General features: G+C 50.1%; 1 protein-coding gene across 10 annotated transcripts in view; it reads left to right on the top strand.

Moving 5' to 3' along the window:
• Positions 1-2,517: 2,517 nt before the first annotated feature.
• TBL1X (transducin beta like 1 X-linked) overlaps positions 2,518-21,510 on the top strand; it is a 240,491-nt gene continuing 221,498 nt past the window's right edge. For 5 of the 10 annotated variants that reach the window (XM_089904821.1, XM_089904824.1, XM_089904825.1 and 2 more), the window contains exon 1: positions 2,530-2,779. The gene's annotated coding sequence lies outside the window, so the exon portion shown is untranslated. Of the gene's footprint in view, positions 2,780-21,510 lie in introns of all 10 variants that reach the window. The other 5 variants (XM_089904829.1, XM_089904830.1, XM_089904831.1 and 2 more) reach the window with 3 other exon arrangements.

Genomic DNA, 21,510 nt, shown 5'->3' with positions numbered 1-21,510 from the left:
AGATGTTGTGCAGTGGATACCTGTGTAGATCCTTGCTGCTCATGGCCTCCAAATTAACCTTTATACTTTTGTCAGAACGCACTAGCTCCTTTCCTGCCCTACTTTAATGTGCTTTTCCCCCTTTTTCCTTACACCATTCGAAAAATCTGCAAAACATATTAAATAAGATAGTCTAATTTAACACGTTCCTACCACCCATCTAGCATTCAGAAGGTGGAATTTCTCGGTGTTATTAGGATAAATGTAGGGGGTCACCTTTCCTGCCTGAGGTCTTACAGAGTCCCTGGGGGTTCCTAGGAGTCTGTGATAAAAGTGCTCGACTCCATACTTGCAAGAAGACCGTTGGGATTATTGGGACACGATCAAACAGGCAAGATGGATTCCAAGCTCCCTTGCATTGTTAGCTACGGAAGACCAGCTGTAAAAAAAAAAGTGGTCACACCGGGTCCTAGTTTGGAAGCGAGGATTTCCACCACTTTCTCATACTTTAAATGATTGGCGTCTGCCAAGTAATCAAAACATACCAAGGAACCTTTTCATCGTGTTCAGTTCGCAATTTCCAAGCGGCTAACGAGAAGCACGGCTGGCAAGCCAGTGGGCCAGTTTGGCTGCGCGGCTACTCGAGAGTGTGCGGTAGCCGGGGGCCGCGTCCCAGTAAAGCCGAGAGCTGTAATGATGTCAACTTGTTATTTACTTTCCAAATCTGAATGACTGAGCACGGCGAAAGGAGAATCAATCAACCACAATGTGACCCTACAGGCGGAAAAAACGCAGCGCTCCCACCAGCAGGCGGTGGGGGAAGGGAAGCACGTGTAACCGGGGCAGGGTTGCATCAGGAGCTCGCTCGGGTTTTCTGTTGCCCCCCCCCCGGTTTTTCGATTGCTTGTTAATACCTCAGCGTCAGTCCTCACAAGCCCAAGGAGCCCGGGAGCAACGACGGGCAGGCTCAAGGGAAGGTCCCATCACGTCCTTTTGGGGGGCCTTGAATGGCAACTGATACAAAATAAGGCAAAATCTATTCTGCTGATTCACAATTATGGAGACTGTGTAAGTGTATCTTTTATTGATGTGCTCTAATAATTAATGTGCAGCAACCGTCGTTTTACATCACTGACGTTTCACAGCAATATTTGGCAGCATAATTTTTAGTCTGCCTTTTTGATGGAGGACCAGCCCCTTAAACACTCACCTCGGGCCCCCTCTCCGCAGAACCAGTACAGCAAATGGCCCCGTATCCCAGCAAGGAGCAAGTGAGGTTCCAGTGTAAAACGCTGAGTGTGTACTGGGCTCTTGGGGTGAAGCTCCTTATACACCAAAGGGAGGGGCAAACTTATTCTAAAATGTTCGGCAAAGTAGACACCCAAGGTGCCGGCGGGTGGGTGCAGATGTCTGTTTAAGTGAACTCAGGCCTCGAGTGGGGGGCAGTTGTCACCAAGCAGGAGGGGAGGCAGGAGCGCTGGGGCCTCGGGTTCACCAGGGCTGGGCCGAGCGAGCTGCGGCAACCTTAGCACTTGGCCGGGGCCCGACGCCCGACGCCTCCGGGCGGGGGCGGGGGTGAGAAGGCCCGAGGGCCCGGCTTCTTCCCCCTGCCCCCGCCGGGAGCCTCCACCCCGTTGGGCCCGACTTTCTTTCTCCCCACGCACTGCCGGCTCTTCGCTGGAGGCATTTTGCAAAGGTCGAGGCTCCCCCTGGGCCCCCACTTTTCCGGGGAGGGGAGGAGACCATTGGGGTGCCCTCCTGGCCGCCGATTTTGAGGGAGCGGCGTCCTCAGGCAGGTTGCAGGGGTTCTGCTAGGGCAGCTGGGCGGCTGCTTCTTGGAGGTGGGGGAGGGTAACAGCGGTGGCCCGGTTCCCCCCTCCCCTGGCAACCGCGGTGCTGGTGACCAGGCTCCTGTCCCGTGCTGGCTGGGTCCGGGCCTGGGACGGGGTGGGCACAGGCCTGCGTCTCCTTCCGCCCGCATGGAGGCCACGAGGGAGGGACGGGGTTCGGATACACTAGAGAGACCCGGATTCCCTTCAGCCACTCCGGGCACGGCGGGGAGAGCAGAGTCAGGGGTGAGGGACGGGGGAGGGTCGCAGGTTACCCCGCCTTGGGGGCGGGGCGGGCCGGGACGCGAGTCTTCCCTGGAGCCCTGGGGGAGGGGCTGTGTTGGGGGCGGACTCTCCCCCTCGTGGCTATGGGGGAGGGCAGGCCTGGCGTCCTCACCCTCCGTGGGGGAGGGACCAGCTTGGGACGCGCCCCTCCCCCCGGGCGTGGGTGGGGGGACTCGGGGGGGTACCCGGGCTCCAGTCCCCGGGCGGTGGGGGAGGGTGCGGGCTGGGGGCCGTGGGGGGAGGGGCCGGCCCGGCGGCGGAGGCGGCCTCCCTGGCAGTCCTCCCGGCCGGGGTCGGCGCGCTGGCGGCCGCTCCCCCCGGAGGTCACTGCCCTTGCCGGTCCCTCCCGCCGTCCCGCCCTCTGCCGCCGCCACCGCTCCCGCCCCAGCCCCCCCCCCCGCACTCTCTGCGCTCGGGAGCGAGGTGCCGCCAGCGCCCCCGCCCCGCCGCTGCTGCCGCCGCCGCCGCCGCAGCGCCCTCGGCCGCCATTCGGCATCCGAAACTTTCCAGCGCCCGCGCCTCTCGGGGACTCGGCTGCGGCGGGGCGGGGGCGGCCCGGGGGCGGCGCGCGGCTGCTCCGGGCGCCGGGCCCTCCTCGGCCGCGGCACGGCCCGGGCTCGGAGACGGCCGGCTGGAGGGAGGTTCGGGGCGGCGGCGCCGCCGCAAGTTGCGCTGCTCGCGGCGAGGTGAGTGTGTGGGGCTCGGCCGGCCGGGTGGCCGGCCGGGCGCGGGGTGGGGTGGGGCGGGGTGGCGCGAACTTGTCCCGCGTGGGGGCCAGCGGTTCCCTCCCTCCGGGGTCAGGCCGGCGGCCCGGGGCTCCCGCACGCTCCGCCCGCCTCCGGGGCTCTGGAGGGGCAGGTCCCCCAGTGTCTCCCGGGCTTGGGCTGGGGTGCGGCGCGCTTCCTGCAGGCTGCACAATACCCCGTTTTGGCTGCTCCCCAGAGTGCCGGCGCGTTGGGGGCGGGCGGAGGCTGGGGGGGCTCCTTTGTTTCGGGGAGGGGTGGCGGCCGGCAAGTTTGAGGAATTGCTCGATTTGTCCCCCGGTGCCCCTTTGTCTGCCCAACCCGGGGCTGACTGGACGGACCTGCGCCGCCGCGGGATCCCCGTGGGGGGAGGGGAGCCCCATTCATCCCCGGGCGCGGGCCGGCCAGTCCCGGGCCGGCTGGAAGCGCGGCGGCGCGGGCCCTGGGCGGCTCAGTTTCCGAGGCGCAGAAACTGTCAACGAAGTCGGGAGCTCCCCCGCCCGAGCGAGGAGGGCGGGCTGGGGGCGACTTCGGCGGACGGGGGGCGTCCCTGGTCTGGCCGGGTCAGCGGAGCGCGGCCTGGGGAGGCTGCAGACCTGTTGCTCCCGGGCTGGGGGAGGGGTGCCTCCAGATTCGCGTCCCGGGCGCTGCTCCCCAGGGGGACCTTGTTTACGGGGGCCGGTTTTCGGAACGGGGTGGGGCGCGCCTTCGGGGGTCGCCGGAGGTCGCCGGGTGTGTGACAGTTGGGGGTTGTCAGAGGCCCGCGGGCGCTGGGTTAGGGCCTGCCCTTCACGTGCGCTGTCCGTGCGCTGTGAGGCCCGCGCCGGGGCTCGTTCTTAGCACGGCCTCGCATTTTCCGAGCCCCTCGCTTTGGAAATTCTACAAAGTTAGAGTCGGAGGTGGGTTTTTTTTTTTCTTTTCTGTCGCTGATGTTGTAGAGCAGAACCCCCAAAGAAACAAGCTCCATGCTCTATCCCTTGTGCCACGGTTTCTGCTTTGCTTTGTCACACGTGGTTTGACCTGACTGCTGGATGTTTTTCTCTTCAGGAGCGCCGCCTGGGTCCCTGGGTTAACCTGAAAGGGGAGGGGCGGGACTCCAGCCTGGGAGGGGGAGGGGAGCGCCCCTCTTCAGTCCTGAACGGTGGCCTCGGGGTAGGAAATGGCCCAGGACGATTTTATGAAAAGTTTACAACTAGTCATTCCTAGGAAAGACGCGATGGGGGTGGAGGGCGAATGTTGAGTATGGAACAGTTGAGACGTGAAGATGACGCTTTTATGTTAAGGGATGTTAATATCTCAAACGTCCGGCAGATTTTCGTGGAAAACCCCCCAGCTGGATAATGAGTCCAGGGATGAAAAGTTGAAGTGCATCACTTGACCCACTTATGAAGATCGCCCCTTAAGGATATTCCAGACCTGAAGGGAACGCACACCTGTGGGATGAAAATGGAGACTTAAGGTGTTGATTTGGTGTTGTGCACAGCAGGGTGTGTGTCACTGGATCTTCTGAGGCTGGCTCTTCTTGTGTTTCTGTCCGGGGCTTAAGTCACTCCAGGAATTGTCAACACCCCCCATTTAAATTTCACACCTTGACCCTTAAGTCTTCCCAAGCTCACCCCTCCCGAAAGTTTGGGTGTTTAAATGAAATGTGTGGTGTCCTAGTTGGTCTCGAGTCTCACCTTTAACCATGGGAGTCTCAGTTTTCTCATCTGTGTGATGGCGTCATGAGTCTACCTGGGTGGGCTGTTAGGAGGGTTTCAGCGCTAGCCAGCAGAAAGGGGATTAGAGCCCCTGAGTCCACCTGCATCAGGACACCACGCTTTGCTAGAAAAGCAGCCTTTGTCCCCGTTTGGCCTGAACTAGTGAAAGGGTCCACCCTGTTGTTGTGCTCTACCGTTGACCTTCAAGTCCTGTAACTTTTCTGAGTGTCGTTTTCTATATGTGTAAAAATAAAAACGGGAACTGAAATCGTGGTACTCATTGGGTAGTGCAAGGACAGAAAGAGGGAATGTAAGTGTAAGTTTTTTGAAAACTACAGAGCTGCCTGTAAGTTTTAGCTGTTGGTATTGTGCAGGTAGAATCATTTTCCTAATGTTACTCTAATGCCATGCAGTGAGGATTTTACACGCACTTAATGCCCTGTGTGCGGCAGTTATTTCCACCCTGCTTCAGTCCACTGACTTGCCAATATATGGTGGAGGGAGGATTGTTTGATTCTGAAAGCCCATCTCTTAAGCTTGGTGTTATCTTGCCTTCCTGTGTATACATTGTGTGAATCTTCCCACTTGGAGACAAGCTCGTTAAATTACACACACACACAATTTCTCTCTCTCTCTCTCCCTCCCCCACACACAGAAGAACCTACATTGAAATCTGTTTATACACCTAGATGAATGTCAACAGAAATCATGAAATGTCCACCACGGTGGAAAGATTGTTTTCGTCTATAGCTTAATTATCCAGTGTGGCAGCCACTAGCCAACATGTGCATATTTAGATTCAAATTAACTAAAATTCAGTAACAATTCTGTTGTTACTAAAATAAACAATTCTGTTCTTTCAGTGCTCTACCCATAATTCACATACTCAATAGATGTGTGTAGCTAGTGGCCGCCATATTGGGACAGTGCAGAACTTGCAGAACGTTCTATTGGAGGGAGATTCTCTATAGTTACTGCAAGTAAGGATTAATAAAGAAGGCAGTAAAGAGAGTTCGTCTACTTTTTATGGGAGGAGGGGAGAGGCTGTAAGAGTTTGAAATAATTTACTGGTAGACTTTAAAAAGAAAGGCAGGCCCATTTCAGCTAGCAGGTGACCTAGGAAAGTGATTTCAGTGAGATTTGACAGCTGTGGTTTTTTTAGATTGAGGTGGTTTGGATCACTTTTGAATTAGAAAACCAGAACTCCAAGCTAGAGTCTCTCACTGAGTATTTAACCTTGGACATGGCATTTAGTGGCTCTCTGCCTCAGTTTCCCCATCTGAAAAATGGCATAGCCAGTCCCCATGTTGCCCGCCTTTGTGTGTGTCGTGGCGCACATCTCTCGGGATGGTGGGGAGCCCAAGGTGTCACCGTCAGTGAAGCCCCACGTAGGTGATTTAGAGGCCTTAGGTGATTTAGAGGCCTTATCTGATACGTTTAAAGCCTTGCTCACCATGGCTACCTACTCCTCCCCCCAAGTTTATGTCTTAAGTTTTAAGGTTTAATTTCTTGAGGGCAAAATCTTCTGTTATTAAAAGGCTGATCAGGAATCCTTCCAACAGAGTGAGGCTTAACAATAGTCAAAGTATTTTTAAAAAGTGGCTGAGTGCTGCCCGTTTCCTGTATACGGGTCCCTGAGTCAGGATGTTATTTTTATTACTTGGCTGGTGTGTTCTTTGCATAGTCTTTTGTATTTTTTTATAGCAGCCTATTAGAAATTTTATTTGTGGTTGGGGGGGAAAACCCAGTTTTGCATCTGTGAGAGGTGACTTCCCAGATTCCCCTCTGCCATTTGTCCTCACTCTTGCCTTGTCTCAGGACTGCTGTGACCTGTCAAGCCTTTGAGACACCTGGGATATCCATGATTCTCTTCCAGAGGCGGGCAATGGGTTCCTGCAGAGGGAAGCCAGGCCCCCAAGAGCCATCTCACGTAGGTCCCAAGTGTCAGGAATTCAGACCCTTCCTCAGTTACCTATTGGGAGGGAGGACCCCACACCCCAACCCTGAGGCTGCCCCCTCTTTGAGCTTTCCGCCAGGTGTCTGCGTCTTGGGCTCTGCACACGTGGTTATTGCCAGGCCTGACCCGGGCCAGAGGACAAGCACGATCGCTCTGCCCTGTGAGGCGAGACCGTCCCAGGTGTGGTGTACCCGATACCTTGCATTTGCCTCCTTTTTCTCCCGTAAAAAAGAAGAGTACGTGACTTCCAATAAGTTGTTAATCTTTCACCACCCAAGACATTTAAAAAATAGTTTCAATCGGGAAGCAAGACTAAAGTCATTTTGTAAACATTTTTTTTTTTTAAGCTGGAAAGATAAACTTTTTTTTTTTTCCATAACTATTTTTAGTGTGAAGGAAGTAACTGGCCTCTTGAGTGGAGACTGGATGTGAGTTTCTCCCTCGGGTCTGGCCCTCCTTGGCCCTTGCGTCCTGTCCATCCTTTCCATGGGACTCGACCAACCAGATGGCCCTGGCCACATTAGCAGAACGAGACCCAGCAACCAAAATGAATGCTGGGTGTGGGAAGGGACAGACAGGCAACATGTTTATAGACGGAGAAGAGAGCCTGCCCTGAGAAAATGAGTTTCAGACCTCAGGGGGAAAACGCCGTCATTAAGGAGTGTGCTCCCCGGGAACTTGGCCATGGAGGCGGCCGCCTCCTGCAAAGCCCTCCCGTGCAGTTATCGCCGCCATCAGATATTTATTGGGAAAATCCGCTGCCCGATTGAAGATCGCAGATGTGAACTGGAAGCCATTGAAAAGTTAAATCGGAGCAAATTTAAACTTGAAAACAGAGGACAGAGTATTTTCTTCTGATAGAGGAAGTTGGGTTCTGTTTCCATGGCTTTGGTTTGTTCTTGGTCCTTGGAGGGAAGAGGTCGAGCTGGAGCGCGACTCGCAGGCTCGGGAGAAAGGGGGTATTAGAGACGAAGGTAGAGGAGATGGTTGTTCATGGAGGCCGTCTGTTCAGCGTTGAACTCTGGAAGCTTGTAGTCAGCCCATGGTTCTCAGGGCAGTTTGGTCCCCTACCGTCAAGCAGCTTTTGGCAATGTCTGGAGATGTGTGGTTGTCACACGTTGGGGGAGGGGGACGGTGATGTTCCTGGCATCCCGGGGCGGGGGGGTCCGTGGATGCTGCGTAACATCCCACAGGGCACGGGACAGACCCACTCCAGAGAACGACCCGGCGCTGGATGCCCATGATGCTAGGGTGGAGACACCAGCCCTGAGTTCTGCTGTCAGCTGTGCAGTCCTGTTTCGAGCAAGGTCCACGGGCAGGTGGACGTCAAGATAGGTATCCGGCGCTGTGGTTCTCACGGCTCCCGTAGGCCATTTTGGGATACATTAGGAGGTAAATGAGAAGGGAAAGGAGGCGGCGGGAAGCGGATGGCCTTTGAGAAGAAAGAAACGGGAGCGGCGCAAGGCCAGGAGGTGTTGGGGATGGGAGGGGGGGCGCTGCGAGTCCCCTGAGCTCTGTCTCAACTGGAGTATTTTAGAGCCCCCGATGCCAGCGCGCCTGCATGGCTCCTTCCTGTTGGTTTTGCTGATGTCATTGCAGATTGACCAGGTCTCACTTTTGATCGGCTTCTTGGGACTTGGGTATTTATCAGGGGAATTCACCGGTTCCTGGCTCCTGTTTTCGGACCCTCTCTGTGCCCAGCGAAATGTCGGTTAACCTGGCCTCGGGGTAACCTCCGTTTGGGAGGGTGGGGACAAGTCAGGGTGGGAGGTGGGCGGGGACAGGTCAGGGTGGGAGATGTTTGCTGCTTGCAGGACCCTGGCTGCTGTTTCAGGCCCTGTCCTCTCCTGTGAATAGTTGATTTGGGAAGGGCCGGGGGGGGGGGCAGCTGGGTGCGGACCTGCAGTGGGGCCCTCTTCCAGGGCTGGGCACGGCTGGCACCTGGAGTCTGGTCCTCCGGAGCCAGCCCGTGGCCCCGTGTCCTGTGACCCCCCCCCAGAGGAGCGCCAAGCCCAGCCTGGTTGGGGGCCCTGTGGGCTCCTGTGGTCATGGGGTCGGGGACGTGGTCGCAGGGAAACGTGGTTTGCAGCCAGTTCACCATGCACTCACTGCCTCTGGGCACATCAGTACCTTCTCTAGCCTTAGGTTTCTTCTTGAGAGAGAAAGAAAATAAAATTTGTTTCTCAGGCTTGTATTAACAGAAGGAGGATTCTTACCATGCTTGGAGCCCAGTGTCCTTAGGTTTTCCTCTACTCTGAAGTTGGGAATTGGTGTGGAAATATCCAATGATGACAAAAATAATAATATATCTTTTTTAGTTACGGTGGTCTCCAACAATGGCTTGCTTACTTTTCTTATCTCCCCTCCCCACCCCCACCCTTAAGTTAAATTTCAGGGCTGGCATACGCACACAAACACACACACATGCTATATACAGACACGTGTATATCCTCTATATATTTCCTAAATTTACTATATGATAAATTATGAATTTCAGCATGCTTAAATTTCTGTAACCACCACCACCATCAGGATACCAAACAACTAAATTCCGTTACCCCAGAGGTGTCCGCGGTGCTTTCCCTCCATACTACCCACTCCCTCAGCCCCTAACCTGGGGCACCTGCCCATCAGCTCTGCTGCCCTGGTCTTGGTAATCGCATTTTAACTCAGGATGAAATGCCTAATAGTGAATCTCTCCACTCTTCCAGCACCTTCCTTGACTCATGAATTTTATACTGTAGCACACTTGGGCCCGTGTGTTTTCCTCAGAATGATTTTGCACTGTGGATTTTATCAAAATCAAGGAAAAGCCAAAACTTAGAGTTTCTTAATACTTGTAAGAAATCATAGTGAAAAAATACCAGGTGTCTTGTTGGAGCTGCCTGTAGGATTTGAGCATTTCCTATGCCAGTTGATCCTTGCTGCCGAATCAGTTGAGATGGGACATTTTTGGATGCACCTTCAGAGACTGTTTCTGGAGCAGTACTATGTAAAATGTCTCAGTAGGTTAGACTCATGTCTTTAGTTTCAAAAACAGGACACACATTAAGAGGCGTGGTTTTCCCAGTGGGTTGATAACGTGACCGTAAAGTGTGCTAAAAATATCCAGTTGTGTTTGCATTAGTTTGTTGTAGAAATGAATTCCTACATCTGTGTTTCTATGTGGTGGTGAACCGGAATTTTACCTTGGGTCGTAATTTCACTATTTGTGATCGAATAAGGAATATTGTGTTTTCTAGAGGATCCTTCGCCTGGCGTTTGGGTCAGTTGTGTCCTGCCTTGGGTTGCCCGCTTGCTTGTGTGAAGTTGTTGAATCTGTGTGTGTCCTCACTTGTAAGTGAAAGGCTTGATGAGCTGATCTTGAGGCCTCTCCTACCCCACGTGTGCGGATTGTAATGTGGAAAAGGCACACGTTAAATGTTGCGTGGGCTCTTTTTTTTTAAACACTTTTGTAGGTTAAGGATTATGGTGGTTTTATATTAACTAGCAGTTTGGGTAAACTGTGTTACATGCTTTAACTGTCGTTTTACCCATGATTGAAGTAAACAATATTCAGCTTAACATCGCTAAGTTACTGTAAAAAAAACCCCGAGCAGTTCAGAAGACACTTTGGGCTGTGGGGTGCCTCTGAATAACTCTTATGAGTGTTGTCGTTCCCCAGTCTCAGGAGACCCCGTAAAATAAGCACAAACAATGCTCACGGCAAAATTCATAGTGTTTAGAAGAGAGTGTCTCTGCCTTGAATTCCTATCATTTTTTCCTGTCGTGGTGGATGGAGCTGGAATCCTGAAAAGAAAACATGAGAGTTTTCTTTGCTTCTCTGGAGCCTGGAACCCAGAAAATGACCCCAAATAGCCAGCCCTGAGCACTTTCCTTTCTGGAATACTTTCCGCCAACCCCCAGGGAGAATACAGAGGCAGGAGGAGGTGAGGACTCTCCCCACCCCCCCGCCGGCGGGATCACCTTCTCTCTCTCCAAGATACTGAAGACTTTCCTCATGTCTACTGCAACCTGGACACCCAACCTCATCCATGTTGAAGCAAGGCTAGAGGGACACTGTCCGCTTCTTGGAGAGCTTGGCTCATAACTGTTACAGACTTGTCCGTTGTCATTGGGCTTTAGAGTCTGTGTGAACATCCGGTATCCAGTTTGCAAACACTTGTGCTTGTTTAAACTTTCCGATAGATGGAAATTCGGGCAAAAGAAGCTTACTGTATGTGATGCCATTTTATTTCTTAAATCGGTAATAACAGATACTTTAATATGGTAAGACCACGTAAGTCACGATTGGGAACTGGAGAAAATTCTGTGTAACTGAGCAGTGCTTTTTGTTTCTAGTGCGTTGGGGTGATTTTTAGCCTTAGCCGGGTCAGCTCTACCCTTCGAGGTACGCTTGTTATCTTGACATCCGTTTGAAGATAAGAAATGAGAAAGTGGAGCTGGAGGGATGTTACCCCGTTCATATGATGCAGACATCTGTAGCACCGGTACACAAACATAATTCTCAGCACCTATAAAGTTCCAGGTGGTTGCCGAGTTTTAGGTTGTATTTAGAAAAGCAACTGAGTAGAGAATTGATGTCTCTACCATTTGATTTATTTAGGAGACAGAATAAACTTGGGTCCTTGCCTTAGGTTCTTTTTCCAGCAGAATCTTATCAGGCATTTTAATCCCTTGAAACTTGAATGCCAACTCTGTGTTGGTAAAGACTCAAGTATTCACAGTTATCAACGTAAAAACAACGGTTGCCAGTCTCTGACAGTCACAGGTCAGTCTTGGGAGACACGCTTTGGTTTAGCTCCTAATTTGATTATGAAAAAATATCACATTAGGTTTGTATTTCTAAGATGCACGATGATTCTGTGCCAGTTTCAACAATTTCTAGAGATCTGTAGCGTAATTCTTCAAAAAGCCTTGCCAGGAGAAACAGCGTTGGAGGGGCACGGAGCTCAGAAGTTGATGAAAATAAGAAGTAATGATCTCATGTGTCCAGTGCATCACAGAAATTGTTGTAGACCAGATGGGAACAAGGGGAGGGGAGAGGCCTGTGGAAATTAGACTCGCCTGATAGATTTCATGGGACTCTGGTAAATTTCATGGGCCTCCTAGGACATTTCCTTGAAACCAATAGTCTCCATGTTTAGTTGGGGCAGAGGGTGACAGAAACGCCTTGTCTCAGGTTTTAATTCACAGAGTCGGCTCCCAGGTGGACTGGATATCATATCTCTGGCAGTGACAATGAGATTTACTGGAGTGCAGGAAGAAACTTAAGTTCTCTGTTTATTTTTATGTAATAGTTACAAAATGTCTATTTGTGGTCTATGAGAAATGCATATAATGATCGTTGAGTGTTCTCTCTAGTTAATACGTTCCGTGAGTTGGAGTTAATGCTTAAAAGGTTTTCACTGAGAGGGATGTGCAATGAAAAAGCATCTAGAGATCACTGATGGGGTCCCCAGAGGCGATGAGGGGCTGATATTGAAGTCCCTGAATAAAGTGGGACACAGATGTATTCCCCTTTTTCCGTCTGGCTTCACCTGCCACGATGTGTGTGTGTGTGTGTGTGTGTGTATACACACACACATGTGTTGTGACTGAGATCTGACAGCTTAAAGATTGGACATACCTCCAGAGGCACAGCTGTTAATGATGTGATTTGGGGAAGAAAGAACATACGCTGACAGGGTACTGCGCACGTTTTAGATCTACAGGATTGTGCGTGTTTTTAAAGCTGAAAAAATATTTGTGTTTCAGAACCAGATGACAGTATCTCAGTTGCAGGTGCACGAGGAAACTTTGGAACAATGCTGTGCTTTTTAAGCATTTCTTGTCGCAGCAGTGTTTTCATAATCACGTAGTTCTGTTTATAAATCGGCTGCTCTCATTGACGGATGCCCTCAGGGCTCCCAGGAACCAGGCTTTTTGTCAAATACGTGATTCAAACTTTAAAAGATGTGAGATAGCGCTGGAACTGGGTTGTGATAAAAGTCTCTCGGTGCCTTCAGTCTGGCTGTTTATTTGTTGTTGTTTTCTTCCAGAAACATATTTCATCCATCGTGGCTGTTATTAAATCTTTTATTTTTTGCATTTCACATTAGAGGCTTTTTAAAAGAGAAAACTGTCATTTTGGTTGATGCTATATTACTGGTGTTACAGAGAGTAAATAAATACAAAAGTTACATTCACAGCCCAGACCACATTGTGGCCTGTGGAGGTGAGACATAGGACTCACCTCCAAACTTCAGGTCTTTGGCTGAGGTCGTTTGCTGAGAACGGCTGAAGCTTTGGTTTTCATGACACTAAGTGTCGACCGCAAGTAGTTCCAGGTTTCCGCACCAGCCTTTTTGTTTGTTTAATTTGAAATGATTGGTACGTTAGCTTCGGTTTTGTGTGTGATTTTTGGTGTTTGTGCCTGTTTTTCCCTTTGTGGATACTGAGTTTGCAGCGTAGCTCTGTATGTAAAGGGAAGCTGATGCTGGTCTTGTTCTCCATACCGTCGGGGCACCAGGGCCACACGTCATTTCACAGTCGTCAGGATCCACGTGGACATTCATTTGTCCTTTGGTAAACTGATATACTTATCTCCTACTTAAAAAAAAAAAAAGATTGCTTCTCTTTACAGTAATATTCAGAAGGCACCTACTGTGAAGAGAGGAGAAGCAGGAAGTAGATTTTTTTTTTTTTTTGTCTGCACCACGTGGCCTGCGGGATCTTAGTTCCCCCACCAGGGATCGAACCCAGGCCCTCCAGGCCCTCGGCAGTGAACGCACGGAGTTCCAACCACTGGACAGCCAGGGAATTCCCAGGAAGTAGAATTTTTGACATCTACATTATGCACCTTTGTGTCTGCTCTCCAGAGATCAGGACATTTAAGCTCCCGTAACAAATTTAGTTTTAATGAAAGCCTTTGAGAATGTCCTTTATCTGCCCTGTGCCTGCCCATCTAAGAGGAGGGAGAAATTACACAAAGTATTTTGCTTTTAGCCGATTTCCTTGAGCCTTGTCCGGGTCCTGATTTCTTATTGCCAGCAGGTCAGCTAGACACTGGTCAGTCACTTCAGGTCTGGACAGGAATCTTTTTCTGTCTTTGTTGTTGATAATTTTCTAATAATTATTCATTTGATTATTTGCCAGCCAAATTACCCTAAATAATATTCAGAGATGTATCAGAGAATAGCCCCATCCTGAGACTGTTCGCAGAAGTGGGCACAAAATTTGATTTTATTTCCTAAATGCCTACCTCAGGTACTCATGAAGTGCAGAGATCTATGTATACCCTCTGGGAATTAGAGGCACAGTTGTACAGAGCAGGAATGTAGGGGAATAGTAGCACCAAATGTTTGCGTCAACGGGTCATGAAATCTCCAAGTATGCTAACCTTTGAGGGAAGATCTAAAAACAGATGAGTTTGTGGTGTTGTGAATTACCATTCACATAATTTCTGTCAAGGAAGGCAGTTACTCTTCTTGGGAAGCTTGGGTTATTAAAATCAGCTATCTTCATTTTCCCACAAAAATAAAAATCAGTTGTGGTTCAGATAATTGTATGTGAGGCTTTACAACCGGAAATTTGAAGTTAGCAAAATTGTACACCCCTGGTTAATTACATTAGTATACTCAAACTAAATACAGGATAAGATTAGCTCATGGAAATACTTCCTTTTTCTCTCTGTCAGTACAGCTTCTGTCCACCCAATAGTTAATAGTTTTTAATTCCATTATGTAGTTTTTTGATCACCCTGTGTTTCCAGAAAAGTTAACCGAATAAAACTAGAGACTGTATGTTTTCACTATTTCCCAATTCATATTTAAACATGAAATGGTGCACAGAATAAGCTGTCCTTTGTGAATTTTAATTTTCTCAGCTCCTGGCACAATAGAGGGGTAAGCTGGGGTCCCATTTTTTTTTAAATTTTTATTTATTTATATTTATTTTTGGCTGTGTTGGGTCTTCGTTTCTGTGTGAGGGCTTTCTCTGGTTGCGGAGAGCGGGGGCCACTCTTCATCGCGGTGCGCGGGCCTCTCACTGTCCCGACCTCTCTTGTTGTGGAGCACAAGCTCCAGACGCACAGGCTCAGTAGCTGTGGCTCACGGGCCTAGTTGCTCCGCGGCATGTGGGATCTTCCCAGACCAGGGCTCGAACCCGTGTCCCCTGCATCGGCAGGCAGATTCTCAACCGCTGCGCCACCAGGGAAGCCCTGGGGTCCCATTTTTCTGCGTGGCTTTTGCTTTAAGGGAAGTTTGGGTTTGGTTCATAGTTTGCTATCGAAGAGTATGTTCAGCCTTCTTGAATTACCTGTTGGGTTTGCTTTTCCATTGAATGTTCTATATTTGGACAAGAAATGTATTTTTCTGTATGGGTTTCTGGTGGCCCAGATGTTCATCAGAGCGGAATTTCTCCCTGTCCGCACTGCTGCCATTGGGCAGTTCGGTTCTGTAGTTCCTAGTATTGAGTTGGACACACTGTAGATTCAGGTTGGGCTGTCATTCCTTTTGCAAGCTATGTGATACTTTGTTGTATTTGGGTTTGCCATAAATGTTTGCTTTGCCTTGGGATGGCTGTAGATGGCCACTTGCGGTGATAAATTTCATGGAGATTTCTAAATCCCATTTAAGGTCTAGTTGATTTTCAGGAACAGTGTTACTGAGGTATAAATTACATACCATGAAAAGCACCCACTTCAAGTGTACAGTTTCAGTGATTTTTAGTCAGTTTACCGAGCGGTGCAGTCATCGGTCATCATCCAGGTTTCAAGCCTTTTCATTCCGCAGTAAGATCGCTCACGTCTTCAGGAATGTCATGTCATCCATTCCTGCGCCCCCTGCCAGCCCCAGGCAGCCACTGATCTCCTTTCTGTCTCTGTAGATTTCCCTTTGCTCAGAACCCGATGGTGGGAGGTGATTTAGTGAACCTTCCCCGCCCCCTCTCCAGGAGAGGGGTACCTAGGGAGAGTGCAGGGCTGCACGGGGAGCCTTGGTTTCCTCCCTGTAAGATCAGGATAGTGATGGGTTGGTTGCAGGCTCTCAAGGTGGAGCCATGCGGGAAGTAAGTAGCTCTGTGAAAAGACAAAAAGGTCTTTATTCATGTCTTACCCCTAGCTTCTTCATGACATTTTTTTTTCTTAAATTCCATATATATGTGTTAGCCTACGGTATTTGTCTTTCTCTTTCTGACTTACTTCACTCTGTATGACAGACTCTAGGTCTATCCACCTCATTACAAATAGCTCAATTTCGTTTCTTTTTATGGCTGAGTAATATTCCATTGTATATATGTGCCACATCTTCTTTATCCATTCATCCGATGATGGGCACTTAGGTTGTTTCCATCTCCGGGCTATTGTAAATAGAGCTGCAATGAACATTTTGGTAAATGACTCTTTTTGAATTATGGTTTTCTCAGGGTATATGCCCCGTAGTGGGATTGCTGGGTCATATGGCAGGAATAAAGACACAGACCTACTAGAGAACGGACTTGAGGATATGGGGAGGGGGAAGGGTGAGCTGTGACAAAGCGAGAGAGAGGCATGGGCATATATACACTACCGATCGTAAGGTAGGTAGCTAGTGAGAAGTAGCCGCATAGCACAGGGAGATCAGCTCGGGTGCTTTGTGACCGCCTGGAGGGGTGGGATAGGGAAAGTGGGAGGGAGGGAGATGCAAGAGGGAAGAGATATGGGAACATATGTATATGTATAACTGATTCACTTTGTTATAAAGCAGAAACTAACACACCGTTGTAAAGCAATTATACCCCAATAAAGATGTTGAAAAAAAAAGAAAGAAAAGAACTTTTACGTTTAGGGACTTACCTGGCGGTCCAGTGGTTAAGACTCTGCGCTTCCACTGCAGGGGGCACAGGTTGGATCCCTGGCTGGTGAACTAACATCCCGCTTGCCCTGGCGGCACGTCCCCCCAAAAAAGAGAGAAACGTTTACTTGTAGTCAGCAAACTGTGAAGCTAGAGGAGTTCGTCATATATTTAGGGTCATACTAATCGTGAAGAATCGTGCATAAAGGGCTGCATTGGACAGGTGCGGAGTCTGGAAAAGGAACTGCGTTTACAGTGATGGACTCAGTCCCTGGAGAACCCAGGACAGAGCCATAGGGCAGTCAACCCTCCATGCCCCTGCTGCCTCCTTCTTGAAATCCCGTCCTGTTTCTTTCATGGCATTGGATGTTTGACTTTGACGGAAGTTCCATCTTGGTCGGGATATACCTTACCTCAGTGGTCCTCCACCAAGGGCAGTTTTGCTCCCGAGGGACGCTGGACAATGTCTGGGGACCTTTCTGGTTGTTACCAATGGGGAAGGGGTGTCAGTGGCATCTAGTGGATAGAGGTCAGGGGCGCTGCCCAGCATCCTATAATGCAGGGGATGAGGCCCCAAGGCCCACAAAGAATTACTCAACCCAAGAGGTCATTAGTGCCGAGGTCAAGTACCCTGCCTTAGAAGCTTGAATGTCGTGGTTAAAGACTTAGTAAAGTTGAAGGACTAAAACCCGCATCAGACTTAGAGAAGTTCGGAAATCTTTCCGTCCTCATACATTCCAGGGAAATATGGATCTTTTTCTACAGCAAAGGACAAGCAAGGTTTTGGGAGCTAACTTTAGAGGGTAAAGAAATTCCTTTAGAAGTATTCATTTACAAATAAACAGCGAAATTACACGAGACGTCTGGAAATCGCACTTCATCCTTATCTCTTCCCCAAGAACTGAGAAAGGAGGGCGAAAGATCCTGAGTAAAGACTCTCCACATGATGACTGTGCTGGAAGGGAGTGGCTGCCGTGAGCCCAGCCTTTCAGTGCATCTGCTTACGGCCCTCCGGGGTTTTGGTTTCTCTTGGTTTCTATAGGGTTTTCATTTGCTGTGCGGAGTGCGGAGCGTGCAGTGTGCAGGGTGTCGCAATAGCCAGGCCTCCACCCCTTGTTCTCTTCATCTGGTCAACCTTTGAGCCCCCTGAGAAGTTCAGGGCTCCCTGCCTGGGCCCCAGCCCGCTTACCTGCGTGCGTCCCCTTCTCTGCCCTGCATTTCCCAGCAGGAGCTGCCCCGCACCCCTGTGGCACTTGTTTCTACCCGAGGGGGGTCCTCTCCCTGCCTGCACCCCTGCAGCCGGCCTTGCTTTGGGGGCTTCCAAAATGCAAGGCTTTCCCTCTGAACAGATTCTGGTTTTGTTTCTTTTTCCTGCTCTAAGCTCCGTCCTGTTTCTAAGGTGATACCTAAGAATATGCTGATTTCCCTGAATCCCCGCACTGTGGGGTTGTAACCTCCAGCTCCTCCGGCAGAATAACCGATATTCACAGTCCACAGTGTGATGTGGTAGATTCTGTTTCTGGCATGTTCAGCTGTCCATGTACAACTGTGTAGTCTTGCGTTTTTATCTGTATGGGATCGTATTACACTGGTTTTGCACCATCTGCTTGCTTGCTTTTTTTACCACTTTGTTAAGGTGTAATTGAAGTACAGTAAACCAGGCGTATATAAGGTGTGCACGGTCATCAGTTTTCTCCTATGTTTGCTGTCTTGAGTGTGGTGCTGGCTTCTCGGACACGTGCATATCAAGATAACACGTATTTTCGTGGCTTCCGCATTTCCCTGTGCCTTTCTGTAATCTCTCTCTGCTTCCCCCCACCTCCGGGCAACCATTGATGGCTTTCTATTACTAGATTGGTTAGTTTGCATATCCTAGAATTCTGTATCAGTGAAATCGCACAACATGTGCTCATTATTTTGCCTGGCTTCTTTCACTCAGCATGGTGATTTTCGGCTTTATCCATGTTGTGGCCTGTGTCACTAATTCATCCCCTCTTATGACTGGGTAGGATTCCATCAGGTATGGACGCACCACCGTTGATCCATTCACGCGTTGTTGGACACCTGGGTTGTTTCCATTTTGGGGGTTATTATGAATAGTGCTGCTGTAAATATTTTTGTGACCTTACCACTGGTTCTCAAACTTCATCGTGTACCAGCGCCCTGTGGAGGGCTTGTGAAAACACAGGTTGCCAGGCCCCATCCCCAGAATTTCTGAGTCAGTAAATCTGGGCGAGGCCCGCGACTCTGCATTTCCAGCAAGTTCCCAGCTGACACTGATGCTCCTGGTCTGAGGCCCACACATGCCTTAGAGGAAGTCTTTGTAGACTGATCGTTAGCTGTTCCAAATATTTCTCTCCTAGACTGTTCCTTATAACGTTGCTTATGGTCTTAACCACCAAGCTTCCCATTTCTGTATGCTTGGATGTGTCCGTCTTTCCTCTTGGCTTCCTTATTATGTCAAGGGGCTGATACCAAGAATAACTCGGGATGCGTGGGTCGGCGTGCTTATGGACGCCAAACACCAGCCGTGATACCCCCGCCGACTCTTGTGGGATCTGACTTGCGCCCTGTCTGCGGTTGCTGGGGTCACCTTCTGAGGAAATGGTCCAGGCCCAGGTGGGGAGGGATTGGACCCAGGCTCTGCGCCAGGGGCTCCCCATGCTGCTGGGCCCACTGCAGTCTTAAGGCTGCTCACCCGCCTTTCCTCTCACAGGGGAGCAATATCCATCCTTTCTCCATCCCATCCCCTCCCGTCTGAAACAGCCAGCCCCAAACCAGTCAACGTATTTTACTTTCAGTTTGCTTTTCGGGAGTCTAATCTGAATCGGCTGACCTAGAGCAGCCGGAAGTTATCAGTAGACGTTTGCTGCCGTAGCCAGTGTATTTGTTACAATTGTTTTTTTATTTTGGAGAGAGGGAATACTTTCATTGTAGAGAGTTGCTTTAAATTACTGAGAACTGTTACTTTTGCAGAATCGTCTTCCTGCATTTCATCATGAGCCCCAGGCGTCCCACTTTGCTCCTCAGCCCGTTCCATAAACCACCTCTGGTCACAGTTTGCTACCGACCTCTGCTCAGGCGTTCCAGAATCTTTACTGTGGAGTGGGCTGGTGCGCAGGATTGCAGGCTTGTTAAGTAAACTAACCTCCTTGGGATGGTTAAATTTTTTAAAGTTTGCAGTGACTTGTAATCATTGGCTGATATCCTAGTGGTTGTTTCCTCTTCCTCTCTCTTCTTCTCCTATTTTTTAATATGACAGCTTTATTGAGATATAACTTACATACCATGCAACTCACTCATTCAAAGTGTGTATAACTCAGTACTTTCCTGGTATTTTTACAGAGTTGTGCAGTCATCACCGCTGTCTAATTCTATAGCATTTTTATCACCCTGAAAGAAACCCCTTACCCATTAAGCCATCACTTTCCAAATCCCCTCTCCACCCAGCCCCTGGCAACCAATGATCTGCTTTTTGTCCCTGTGGATTTGCCTATTCCGGACATCTTCTATAAATGGAATCACACAATATGTACCCTTTGCTGTCTAGCTTTCTTCCCTTAGCGTTAGGTCTTTGAGGCGTGTCCATGTTGTATTGTGTTTTATTCCAGTTTCTTGGTGAACGTTTTGTGGAATCTCTGGGTAATCAAGGAGGGCTTGGGGCCTGGGGTGGGGAATCAGGTGGAAGAATGTTACGGGCTGGGTAAACCCGGGGCACGGGCTGCTCCTTTCAGATGACGTTGAAATGGAAAACGGTTCACAGAAGGAGCAATGTTTATAAGACCATTTCCAGTTCAGCTTCCAATTGGGCGTACACTGTATCTGCCTTCTCCTTCTCTTTAGTTCCATCTCTTCCCCTGAAGTTCAACCTAGAAAACAGTTTTGGGCAATTAAAGCTGTGCCTGCTGACCCCTCTTTTGTGCTGCCTTTTGGATGGCATTTTATTTTTTAAATTTATTTTTGGCCGCATTGGGTCTTTGTTGCTATGTGCAGGCTTTCTCTAGTTGTGGCGAGCGGGGGCTACTCTTCGTTGCGGTGCACCGGCTTCTCATTGCGGTGGCTTCTCTTGTTGTGGAGCACGGGCTCTAGGCCCACGGGCTTCAGTAGTTGCAGCACGCAGGCTCAGTAGTTGGCGGCACGCGGCCTCCAGGGCATGTGGGCTTCAGTAGTGGTGGCGCGTGGGCTCTAGAGCGCAGGCTCAGTAGTTGTGGCGCACAGGTTTAGCTGCCCCGCGGCATGTGGGATCTTCCCGTGCCAGGGCTCGAACCTGCATTGGCAGGCGGATTCTTAACCACTGAGCCACCAAGGAAGTCCCTGGATGGGATTTTAGAGGGTCCTTTCTTGGTGTGAGACATAGGAAGCCTGTAGTTCCCAAGGGGGTAGTGTGAAGTTGCTCTGGGGTCACGGGGTTCCAACCAGCTAGACTTTGGCTGCGTTCTGGGGCCTCCCTGAAGCCACAACGCCGGCTTAGACTGAAACAGTTGTAGAGTTGTTTACTTTTCTGAATTTATAAGCCTTCTGCCTGTGTAGAGCCATAAATTACCGTTCCAGGGTCAGGTGGGAGAATATGGAGGCTGATTTTTCTCCGGCTCTCCATAGGCACGACTTTCTGGGGTGTCTGCCGTGAACAAAGAGCTTATTGGTAAGGCTGAAGGTCATGTGTGTTTTCTCCGTTGATCTTATAATTGACTGTGTTAGTTTCCTGTCACTCTTGGGACAGATGACCCCAAACTTCCTGACTTGAACAACTCCACTCTGTTATCTTATAGTTCCAGAGGTTACAAGTCTGAGATGGGTCTCACTGTGTCAGTGGGGCCGCCTTCTTTTCCAGAGGCTTTCGGGAGAAGCCAGTCCTTGCCTCTTCCTGCTTCTAGAGGCCTCCTGCATTCCCTGGCTCATGGCCCCTTCTTCCATCTTCAAAGCCAGCAGTGCAGCATCTCTCTGATCATTCCTCTTTGGTCACGTGTCTCTCTGACCACAGCCTGGAGAGATTGCCCACTTTTTAGGGCTCACGTGATTACATTGCCCCCCCCCCCCATCCAAGATAATCTCCCCTCCTCAGCATCCTTAACTTCATCGCATCTGCAGAGTCCTTTTTGCCATGCACGGTAACACTGTCACAGGGCCCAGGGATTAGGGGCATGGGACTGTCTGGGGGCCATTATTCTCTGGCTCCATTGACAGTCTTCAAGGAGACTTATTTCC

This window comes from Delphinapterus leucas, chromosome X (assembly GCF_059928025.1).
Source record: "Delphinapterus leucas isolate spDelLeu-1000000601 "Yukka" chromosome X, BTC_Dleu_Yukka2, whole genome shotgun sequence".
In the NCBI taxonomy this organism is placed as follows: domain Eukaryota; kingdom Metazoa; phylum Chordata; class Mammalia; order Artiodactyla; family Monodontidae; genus Delphinapterus; species Delphinapterus leucas.
Note: the sequence above shows the minus strand (reverse complement) of the source record. Positions and strands in the feature narration are given on the sequence as shown.